The sequence below is a fragment of the Bos grunniens genome, chromosome 8 (assembly GCF_055505025.1).
Source record: "Bos grunniens cultivar Pamir isolate PY7600 chromosome 8, Bosgru_T2T1.0, whole genome shotgun sequence".
Taxonomy (NCBI): domain Eukaryota; kingdom Metazoa; phylum Chordata; class Mammalia; order Artiodactyla; family Bovidae; genus Bos; species Bos grunniens.
Genome location: NC_141172.1, coordinates 39,642,638 through 39,655,182, shown reverse-complemented (window position 1 = coordinate 39,655,182; position 12,545 = coordinate 39,642,638). Strand labels below are relative to the sequence as shown.

The following is a 12,545-nucleotide window of genomic DNA, read 5'->3' as shown; positions in this document are numbered from 1 at the left end:
CTTTTAAAAGTTGAACAAATATGGAATTAGGATAATTCCTCTTTCAGTCTTTATATATTTGAAAACAACTATTATTCTGATGATCCCTCATTCTGCACATACATGCACAAAAGTTTTACTAAGGAAACCACTCTGATTCTTTAAAATAATCTTTTTATGACAAAATTCTCAGACACTTCTTAAAACCTGGAAGCTATAAAGGAACACAATGGTATTTTCTAACCAGTCCAGGGATTCTGCAACTTTTATGTTCCAAACACTGCACTTCTATTAAAACAATCTATACCTGAGACACAGCGGTGACAGTTGTATCACATTTCCAGGTCTTCTTCAGATGAACTGCTCTTAAAACATATCTGATTCTTACCAGTGTGATAATTTGACAAACCTATATGCAGAATTCTACATTAATCACTATTGTAGGCCATTTTAATTTCAGCCAATCATTTCAAACAACTAAGCCTTTTTTCAATCCTGATTCCCTTATCCAAACTATTGGCTTTAGCTCCAGCTTTATGTGATATGCAAATATGATGGGCCTGTTTCATCCAAGCTAGAGATAAAATTGATTAACAGGATAGAGTGAAAGAAAGAGCCAAGTCACATCTCTAGAAATACCTCTCTCCAAGCTGACAGCAATCCATTCATCACCTTTTTTCAAACATCGATCAATCTACCTGGCCTCTCAAAACAGCACCTAATTTGACCATCTATTTCATAAACATATTGTAAGATACTCTGTCCAAGGCCTTGCCAAATCAACTTACTCCACCTACACAGGAAAAAGAATTACATGAGTTTAATATGATATATTCCAACTGAACATATGTGGTTTCCAGAGGACTGTTTCTTTTCTAGTTAAGTCTTCACAAATCATTTATTTAATGATCTATTAAAAAATTGTCCCAAAGACAGGCATGAAACCCACTAATCTCAGAGTTTCAGAATTCTATTTTTACCCTTTTTAAAAAAATAAATAAATTTTAAAAAGCAGTATTTGCAGGATCTTAAGTCTTTGGGGACCTCTACTACTGACCATAAATTGCTCAAAAACCACTCATTTCTCCAAGTCATTTAATTTCAGGACATTTACTAGTTGAGAGCATTGAGTACCTTCTTATCACTGCTTCACCTTCTGGAAATTTTAACTCTCTTGCTACCATCATTAGTCTCCTTTACTGAATCTGAATATCTTTTTTTTTTTTTTTTTATAGAGACGTTGAGACCAACCTAGAAGATCCATAGCTCTGCCTTAAATTCCAATATCTGGTATTATCACACAATCTGACCCAAGCAATATTTTATCCTTTTTCTTGTTTTCCTTCACGATCTGAACACAGGTTGTGGTCCTTAGCCCCTTTATGAGTTTCAAAAGAGTTTGGGATTCAGCCTCTTGTATGTTCTTCTCTTTTATACCACTTCTGCATTTCTGTTTCAACCCCATCTTATGTATGAGGATCACTTATGCTTACATTGCCAGTACTTCACTATAGACATTCTATGCATTCAATCAAGATTTTATTTTTTTTTTTTATTTTTTTTTTCAATCAAGATTTTATTGCTTGCCAAATATATGTAATTCACCCAACTAGAGCAAAGGATACAAAGAGACGTAAGAGCTTATCCCTGCCCTCAAGGAATCCAGAGGGAAAAAAACAGGACATTGGGGAAGAAATACAGGCCCAAACATGCCAAGATAAAAGTGCTATGTGAGCACGCTACAAAGTGACTAGCTCAAGGATGAAACAGTTGCTGAAGTCTTCATCAAGGAAATGATAAATGAATTGAGTCCTGAGGTGAAGAAATAGTCAGTAAAAGACTAAAAGTATGTCCAAAGGTAGGGTGATACAAAAAGTGCCTTGTTTTCAATCAAGAGTGGTTAACGTCAAGTAGCTGGGCTTTAAGTTGCTTGGAGTGCAAGAGACTGCCTGAAAATATAAAGCCAGTTATTATAAGGCCTTGTGATTTAGGTGTCCAATGCACAGAACAAATACAAAGAAGCAAATTCTCTCTACAGAATACAGGTAGGTAGGTTTAGTTGCTAAGTCTTGTCCAACTCTTGTGACTCCACGGACTGTAGTCTACCAGTCTCCTCTGTCCATGGGATTTCCGAGGCAAGAATACTGGAGTGGGTTGCCATTTCCTTCTCCTGGGGATCTTACCGATGCAGGGATTGAACTCAAGTCTCCTGCACTGCAGGCAGACTTTACCAACTGAGCCACCATGGAAACCCCACAAAACACTCTGCAGCAGTTAAAACAAATCAAGGTGTATACCCAGTAACATGGAATGGTCTTTAGTATTAGTGCTGAGGGCAAACTAAATAATGTCTGTAACATAATATCAGCAATGCAAAATTAAAATACATGTACATCGATGCAAAGAATTGACTCATTGGAAAAGATCCTGATGCTGGGAGAGATTGAAAGCAGGAGGAGAAGGAGATGATTGAGGATAAGATGGTTGGATGGCATCATTGAATCAAAGGATATAAGTTTGTGCAAGCTCAAGGAGTTGGTGATAGACAGGGAAGCCTTGAGTGCTGCAGTCCATGGGGTCACAGAGTCGGACACGACTGAGTAACTGAACTGAATTGACATTGAGTGTTTATATGCACACAAAATAAAGCTATAAGTTTATACAAATAAAAGGATTCAGATCAAAAATATGATATGATAAAATATGATTCCCTACAAAGAGGGAGGGGCTTCCCTGGTGGCTCAGAAAGTAGAGAATTCACCTGCAATCTGGGAGGACCTGGGTTTGATCCCTGGGTGGGGAAGATCCTCTGAAGGACATAGCAACCCACTGCAGTTATTCTTGCCTAGAGAATCCCCATGGACAGAGGGGCCTGGTGGGCTGCAGTATATCCATGAGATCGCAGAGCTGGAAATAACTGAGCAACTAAGCACAGCAGAGAGAGGCAATGTAATGAGAAGTTTGGAGATGAAAAGAAAGGAATTTTTAAAAAGTGTATATGGGAATACCAGACCACCTGACCTGCCTCTTGAGAAACCTATATGCAGGTCAGGAAGCAATAGTTAGAACTGGACATGGAATAGACTGGTTCCAAATAGGAAAAGGAGTACATCAAGGCTGGATATTGTCACCCTGCTTATTTAACTTATATGCAGAGTACATCATGAGAAATGCTGGGCTGGAAGAAGCACAAGCTGGAACCAAGATTGCAGGATTCACTTTCTTTATGGCAGAAAGTGAAGAGGAACTAAAAAGCCTCTTGATGAAAGTGAAAGAGGAGAGTGAAAAAGTTGGCTTAAAGCTCAACATTCAGAAAACGAAGATCATGGCATCCGGTCCCATCACTTCATGGGAAATAGATGGGGAAACAGTGGAAATAGTGTCAGACTTTATTTTTTTGGGCTCCAAAATCACTGCAGATGGTGACTGCAGCCATGAAATTAAAAGATGCTTACTCCTTGGAAGAAAAGTTATGACCAACCTAGATAGCACATTGAAAAGCAGAGACATTACTTTGCAAGCAAAGGTCCATCTAGTCAAGGCTATGGTTTTTCCTGTGATCATGTATGGATGTGAGAGTTGGACTGTGAAGAAGGCTGAGCGCCGAAGAACTGATGCTTTTGAACTGTAGTGTTGGAGAAGACTCTTAAGAGTCCCTTGGACTGCAAGGAGATCCAACCAGTCCATTCTAAAGGAGATCAGTCCTGGGTGTTCTTTGGAAGGAATGATGCTGAAGCTGAAACTCCAGTACTTTGGCCCCCCTCATGCGAAGAGCTGACTCATTGGAAAAGACTCTGATGCTGGGAGGGATTCGGGGCATGAGGAAAAGGGGACGACAGAGGATGAGATGGCTGGATGGCATCACCGACTCAGTGGACGTGAGTTTGAGTGAACTCCAGGAGTTGGTGATGGACAGGGAGGTCTGGTGTGCTGCGATTCATGGGGTCGCAAAGAGTTGGACACAACTGAGCAACTGAACTGAACTGAACTGATGACAGCCAAAGACATAAAGAAAAAATAAACAACTTAGAGTTCCTACAAATGACAGAAATTTTAAAGTCTGGAAATGGCAAAATACAATATATTTTTAGGAAGAAAGTTTGGCCCACTGTGAAGTGCAAACCTCTGTAGATATAGTTTATTCTAGAATTGAAGAGCATGGGTTCATCATCCCTTTTCTGCACATGCTGAGTAGATCTTTATCATTCTGTTAAAAAGGCTAGGAAAACTGGCAGACTAAACTGCCAATAAGTAAAGACGGATATAAAACTTTTGTTAAAAGATGAAATGGAAGACTAGGTTGGACAGAGAGTTAATAGCTGCAAATAAAAGCAGTATCTTACAGTCAAAATTTTACTATCTTCTGGAAACTTTACTGAAAACATTCCTGCACTGTGTAGATAATGAACTATGTAAATAGTAAGGGTTTTAGCAAGATAAGGGTCTATTTCATTTTCTTATAAGTATGCCAAAGGGAGAGCAATGAGACATTAAAACAAAGTCTTGATGAGTGTGTCTTGGGAACTCAGAATAGGTGTCTCTGCAATAAACTCACACAGGCCCTACCATTTGCATTACCAAGAGCTACTCCATCTGTACAAACAGACTTTCTATAGAACCATAACTGAACACTACAGGCAACAAGCCAACATTCTAAAACTTCATCAAGCTCTAGTGCCAGGTGACAACTGTTTGCTTGACATGATTTATGCAACACATTTCGTCTAGTTATCTTAGAATCAAAGGAATTTTATCAAAGCGTTCTCATTCAGATAAATAGGAATGATTTCTCTTCCAATCACATCTGTGAAAAGTGGAAAACACACCTGGGAAGTTCCAGGATGAGATCCTACTGATTAAATTTTCAGAACAAAGAACTTAAAAACAGAATGTTGGCAGCCTATTTAGCATTCCTCTATTGTGAATCTGCCTGCAATGCAGGAGACCCTGGGTCGATTCCTGGGTTGGGAAGATCTGCTGGAGAAGGGATAGGCTACCCACTCAAGTATTCTTGGGCTTCCCTTGTGGCTCAACTGGTAATAGAATCTGCCAGCAATGCGAGAGACCTGGGTTCGATCCCTGGTTTGGGAAGACACCCTGGAAAAGGGAAAGGCTACCCACTCCAGTGTTCTGGCCTAGAGAATTCCACAAACTGTATAGTCCATGGGGTTGCAAAGAGTCGGACACAACTGAGCAACTTTCACTCTCACTATTGTGAAGACACTTTTTTTAATTTGAATGCAGAAATATAACTAAAAAGCAACCAGAATCAAAATAATTTTTAATTAAAAATGATACATATAAATAATACATAACATGGTTAACAATACTGTACATATAACCACGGGGCCTTCCCTGTTGGCTCAGCGGTAAAGAATGCACCTGCAATAGAGGAGACAAAAGAGATGTGGGTTCAATTCCTGGGCTGGGAAGATCCTCTGGAGGAGGGCATGGCAACCCACGCCAGTATTCTTGCCTGGAGAATCCCATAGACAGAGAAGCCTGGTAGGCTGCAGTCCATGGGATCACAAAGAGTCGGACACGACTAAGCGACTGAACACACACATATATAACCGTACATTTCTACAGACATGCTCATGAGGGTCAAATGTTTGTTTTTCTGTTTGGTCTGTGCTTCATTAATCTGAAAGACATTCTTTCCCCTCTGAATCTTCTCATGAAGTATCATTCCAGCCCCTACTTACTTATCCATCATCTCATCTTACTATCTTTTCACCCATTCAGACTTAGGTAACTTCAATAAAAAGTGGAAGTTAAAGGAGGATATCTTAAATAATGACCAAAACTATTTTATTTATAAGGGGCATTTTTATTTTACCCTTATTATTACTTATCACCCTGCTTATTTAACTTATATGCAGAGTACATCATGCGAAACGCTGGACTGGAAGAAACACAAGCTGGAATCAAGATTGCCAGGAGAAATATCAATAACCTCAGATATGCAGATGACACCACCCTTATGGCAGAAAGTGAAGAGGAACTCAAAAGCCTCTTGATGAAAGTGAAAGTGGAGAGTGAAAAAGCTGGCTTAAAGCTCAACATTCAGAAAATGAAGATCATGGCATCTGGTCCCATCACTTCATGGGAAATAGATGGGGAAACAGTGGAAAGAGTGTCAGACTTTATTTTTTTGGGCTCCAAAATCACTGCAGATGGTGACTGCAGCCATGAAATTAAAAGACACTTACTCCTTGGAAGGAAAGTTATGACCAACCTAGATAGCATTTTCAAAAGCAGAGACATTACTTTGCAAACAAAGGTCCGTCTGGTCAAGGCTGTGGTTTTTCCTGTGGTCATGTATGGATGTGAGAGTTGGACTGTGAAGAAGGCTGAACGCTGAAGAATTGATGCTTTTGAACTGTAGTGTTGCAGAAGACTCTTGAGAGTCCCTTGGACTGCAAGGAGATCCAACCAGTCCATTCTGAAAGAAATCAGCCCTGGGATTTCTTTGGAGGGAATGATGCTGAAGCTGAAACTCCAGTACTTTGGCCATCTCATGTGAAGAGTTGACTCATTGGAAAAGACTCTGATGCTGGGAGGGATTGGGGACAGGAGGAGAAGGGGACGACAGAGGATGAGATGGCTGGATGGCATCACTGACTCGATGAACGTGAGTCTGAGTGAACTCCGGAAGTTGGTCATGGACAGGGAGGCCTGGCGTGCTGCGATTCATGGGGTTGCAAAGAGTCGGACACGACTGAGTGATTGAACTGAACTAAATACATATTATCTATGGAAAATGAGATAGGGATATTAGTTCCTTCCCTCTATATAAAATGTGTTTCTTGTATAATCAAGAAAAACTATTTCAAATTACTATAGTGACTTCCCTGATAGCTCAGTAGGTAAAGAATCCACCTGCAAATCAGGAGACCCCGGTTCGATTCCTGGGTTGGGAAGATCCGCTGGAGAAGAGATAGGCTACCCACTCCAGTATTCTTGGGCTTCCTTTGTGGTTCAGCTGGTAAAGAATCTGCCTGCAAAGCAGGAGACCTGGGTTCAATCCCTGAGTTGGGAAGATCTGCTGGAGAAGGGATAGGCTACCCACTCCAGTATTATGGCCTAGAGAATTCCATGGAGTCTATAGTCCTGGACTTGGAAGGAGTCGGACATGACTGAGCAACTTTCACTTCCACAGTGACATGATGAGGGAAAATTTTACTATGAGAAATTCTCAACTTCAAAAGATGGTTAATATCAAAACTGCAATGAAGTATATCACCTCACACCAGTCACACTGGCCATCATAAAAAAAATCTACAAATTATAAATGCTACAGAGGATATGGAGAAAAGGGAACTTTCTTGCACTGTTGGTGGGAATGTAAATTGATAGAACCACCATGGAGAACAGTATGGAAAATCTTTAAAAAAAAAGGGGGGGGGAATAAAACTATCATACAAGACAGCAATCCCACTACTGAGCACATATTCTGAGAAAATAATAATTGAAAAAGGCACATGTACCCCAATGTTCATTGCAGCACTATTTACAATCACCAGGACATGGAAGTAACCTGAATGCCCATTGACAGATGAATGGATAAAGAAGTTGAGGTACATATACACAATGGCATATTACTCAGCCATAAAAAGGAATGAATTTGAGTCATTTGAAATGAGGTAGATAAACCTAGAGCCTGTTATACAGAGTGAAGTAAGTCAAAGAGAAAAAGAAATATCATATGTTAATGCATATATATGAACTCTAGAAAAATGGCACCGATGAACCTACGTGCAGGGCAGAAACAGTGATGCAAACATAGAAGATGGTCTTGTGGATACAGTGGGGGAAGGAGAGGGTGGGACAAATCAAGAGAATAGCAGTGACATATACATATCACTATGTGTAACAGAGCTAGTGAGAAGCTGCTATATAACACAAGGAGCTCAGTCCCGCACTCTGTGATGATACAGACAGGTGGGATGAGGTGGTGGGTGGGAGGGACACAAAACGGAGGGGATAAATATATACTTATGGCTGATTCATGCTGTTGTATGGCAGAAACCAATGCAACATTGTAAAGCAATTATCCTACAATTAAAAAAAATAGATGGTTATATATCAAAGGACCTCAGTCTAGGATCTTCCTCTTGGCCCTCTCTCATTTTCCTGGCTAAAAATCCAACTTTAGATACAAATCCACAATCATTAGCTTTGTCAAAGGTTCTGTGAGAAATTGAAGAGTGACTGACAAAGACTGACAAAGTCTAAAAGCTACATATATATACTTAGAAAAGACAATCTGTTCTGGACTCAAATTCTGTATTATACCAAGATGCCTATTTTTCATATAATGAGACACATTAATATACACCTCAACAATTCATGCTAAATAAATACAAATATTCTTGCACCTCAATCTACCCATGTATGAAGTGAAATAACCTAACATTAACAATGTCACATAATAGTTTTAACAGTATGGTAAGGAAAAAGTCCTTGCTCAATACAACAATTATTAGCCTGATATTTACCAAGCTCTCCTCTTACACAATCATAAGTAAGTCAACATTTAAAAAACAACAATATAACATTTAATGTCCAATTTTACTTTTTTTTAAATTTTATTTTATTTTTAAACTTTACATAATTGTATTAGTTTTGCAAAATATCAAAATGAATCCGCCACAGGTATACATGTGTTCCTCATCCTGAACCCTCCTCCTTCCTCCCTCCCAAAACTAATAAACTTGTTTATTCACATCACTTAGTCACCTCATTCTTTGTACACCTTAACTGAGCTGGGATTTCACAGAATCTCAGAGCTGGTATGTTACCTCTCACCTTCTCAGGCTCAAGAATAGTACTAGGGGCTAAAACAAGTCCTCAAACAATATGTTAAATCACTAATTACACTAAGACATGATAATAGTTAAGTTATACACTACAAAAGTCCACTAACAAAAAAGCTCCAAAACACTGTTATTTTTCTTTCCATTCCAAGTACTCATACCTCTATTTCTATAATGAGGAAGAATTATACTCAGATGACCACTTAAACAATCAGTTTCCTAATAAGCAACATATTTTACTGTATGTACAACAGAGAATTACATATGCCTACCAATGCCTCTTTATATTCTTTGACGTATTTAATGTTCCCACAGAATGATATTTACTTGTAAAATGACAAATTATTGTAATCTACAAAATACATTTTTTCCCAGTGAGTTATGACACCCTTGAGATTTACTATTTCTTTCCTATTTTCTTTCACTAATATTCATTTAAAATGTACAGTGTAGTAGTAGTACCACAGCTGCCTTTAATGCAGTAATTTGTAACTTGCCTTTTTATGTCATTCTATACAGTAAATAAATGTAAATGCAACTCATGGGGTGAATACTTCCTAAAATATAATCATGCAAAATATCAACAATATGTTTAACAATTTAGTTACAGGTTTTGATTCTTATATTTTATGTCATTATGTCAGTGGTATTTAATGCAAAGTAAGCATTTAGCAATTTACACAGGAGAAAAATTTCAAGTTCATGACTGCTATAATGAGAAAAAATGCAAAAAGATCTATTTAAGCATCTTGTGAAATTCTTTTTCATATAATTTAAACTTTTCAGGTAGTTTTGAAATCTCACTATTCTAATAAATGTTATATGATATTTATAAAGATAAGAATACACTAGATGATTTACAGGGTATAGGGTCTCTCCTCATGGGGTTTACAGTCTAAGCTACATAGCAAAACATAAGTAACAAACGTTTTTAAACCTTGTAGCAATGTTAAATTTTTAAAACTCTTGAAAGTATATCAGAGAATAACAATTTTCATTGCATGAAAACATAAATTGAGTTTTATGTTTCTTTATTAAACAGTATAGTTCACAAGTTTTTTTCATTTAATCCAATTTCCCAATCCTTCAAAACAATCTTAACAGATACTGTGTTAGTAAAACAGCATTTTTTATTCATCCTAAAGCCCACAGAATACGCTTTGGAGGAAGGTAGAATGATTTTAACATCACCGTGTAAAAAGCCATCCAATAAGGTTTAGTCAAATCGACAACTAAGCACTTGAAATCCATCTACCAGTCCTCCCATTAAAAAGATAAAATTTAAGAACTATTGCCCTTTCAGGGAATTGGTTCTGGCTAGGAAGAAGTACAATGAAAATAGTATTATGCTAGGTCAAATTTTTTTCAAAAATTCACTGCAATTACAATTATCACTGACAAATCTTAAGAAGTTGAAGTATAAAGTACGAATTAACAAGAATGTACAAAAGACTGTACAAAATGTTTCAGTGAACAGCAAATGCAAATATTAACATCTTTATGAAACACAATATCAGGTATTTACAGTTTATTGAAAATAAATTCTCATCCAAATTTACATTTGCTTTGCATGTCAAATTTTGCTAATATCTGCATGAACATACCTGTATAAGCTATTTTATTGTTTTATTTTGGTTTTAGAAATAACCATTTGGAGAACATCTGAAAAGAATAACATGTCCTATATCATATATTAAAATATTTATTTCTGTGATAATAAATAAGTTGTTAGAGTAACATAAGTGAACTTTTGTGTTTCCCAATTCATAAATTAATTGGTGCTTATTCTATTTCTGAAAATAAAAGAGGGGGGAACATTCACTAACTCATTTTATGAGGCCAGCATGATTCTAATTTTTTTAAAATGACAAAAATATTATAAGAAAATTTAATCAATACCAATATTTCTCAAGAAAACAGACACAAGTATGTCTGTAACAAAATCCTAAGAAATCAAACCAGTAACACATAAAAAGTGTAATAAATCATGATAAAAATGGGACTTATCCTAGAATTTAAAAGCTGCTTAATATTAGAATATCAATCAGTGTAATTTACCTGATTAACAGACTAAAATACAAAAAGACAAATACACCGACACATACATCATGAATTGATTTTCAATAAAGGTGTCAAAGTAATTCAATGAAGGAATTAAAGTGCTTTCAACAAATGATGCTGAAAAAATTGGATACTCATATGGAAAGACATGAAACTTACATTACCCCATATATAAAAATCAACTTAAAATGTATCATCAACCTAAAGAGATGATAAACTTCAAGAAGAAAACAGACAAATTAAATGACATTAGGTTAGACAAAATTTTTAATACTCTATAGAAAGCCCAAAGAAAGAAATTGATAAATTAACTTCATCAAAGTAATACTTCTGTTCTTTGAAAAGACACACTTAAGAAAATGAATAGGCAAGCACATCAGTGTGAGGGGAAAAACCAGCAAAACATATTTTTGATAAAGGGTTTGTATTCAGAATATGTAAATATCTAAAAATAACTCAATAAGGAGAAAAAAACATGATTTTGGGGACATGTGTAAATCTATGGTTGATTCATGTTTATTTTTGGTAGAAACCAATGCAATACTGTAAAGAAATTATCCTCCAATTAAAAATAAATAATTTTTTTAAGTAAATGTAAATGGTAAATGGATACTTTACAAATGGGGATATGTAAATGACCAATAAGTGTATGTGAAAATGTTCAACATCATTAGTCACTCTCTGCAATACAAATTGAAACTGCAATAAACTACTACTACTACATACTCAATGTAACTAGAGCTAAAATTAAAAACACTGTCAATACTTCTATTAGCAAGGATGCAGAGCAACTGGAACTCATACATTACCAGAAGAGATGCAAAAATGGTACACTTGGAAAACAGTTTGGCAGTCACTTACAACATTAAAATATTCCCTCATTATAAGACTCAGCAATCTTTCTCCTACTCATTTACCCAAGTGAAACAAAAACATATGCTTATATGAATACTTGTACCAAACGTATATAATAGCTTTATTTATGATAGCCAAATCCAGAAATACTCCAAAGATCTATCAACTATTAAACAAAACAAAAATTGTGGCACAGCCATACAATGAATAGGAACAAACTACATGATTCACGTACAGATACAATCTAAAAAAAAACAGGTACAAAAACTGTACACTATTATTCCATTCTAGAAAAGGCAAGACAACAATGACACTGAGCAGAGATGTGGCTGCCAGAAGCCCAAGAATGAGGTAAAGGATTGATTTTAAAGGCTCATAAACAAGCTTGCTGAGGTGATAGAAATGTTCTTGTTGGGTGATAGTGGGTGAATTATATGTAAAATATGGCTCAATAAAACCAATTAAAATCACTCAAAAATATGCTGAAGACATACATTAGTAAGAATGTCTGGTAACTTACCTATTCAAGAAATAACTGCAATTTGTTTGATTTGAATATGTAAAACTCCAAATGCTAAAACACCCCAAACGGTTATCAGTGGAAAAGTCAGTCACTCTAGCATCCCTATGATTTCTATGCCTTTTATCACTTCATTTATATTTGCAAAGAAACTATACTAGTATATGAGGACCGGCTTATTAATTAAGACATTTATTCTAAAGGACACTTTAATAAAACAGAAAACTAATAACATGTAACTTATTTTTTCCCAGAGTCTTTCCCTTATAAATCACAGTATCAGTGGTCTGAAAGTGTCTTAGTATCTCACT

General features: G+C 36.5%; 1 protein-coding gene across 11 annotated transcripts in view; it reads right to left on the bottom strand.

Moving 5' to 3' along the window:
• Nucleotides 1–12,545, bottom strand: part of RFX3 (regulatory factor X3) — a 594,837-nt gene that overhangs the window by 260,385 nt on the left and 321,907 nt on the right. The window lies entirely within an intron of this gene.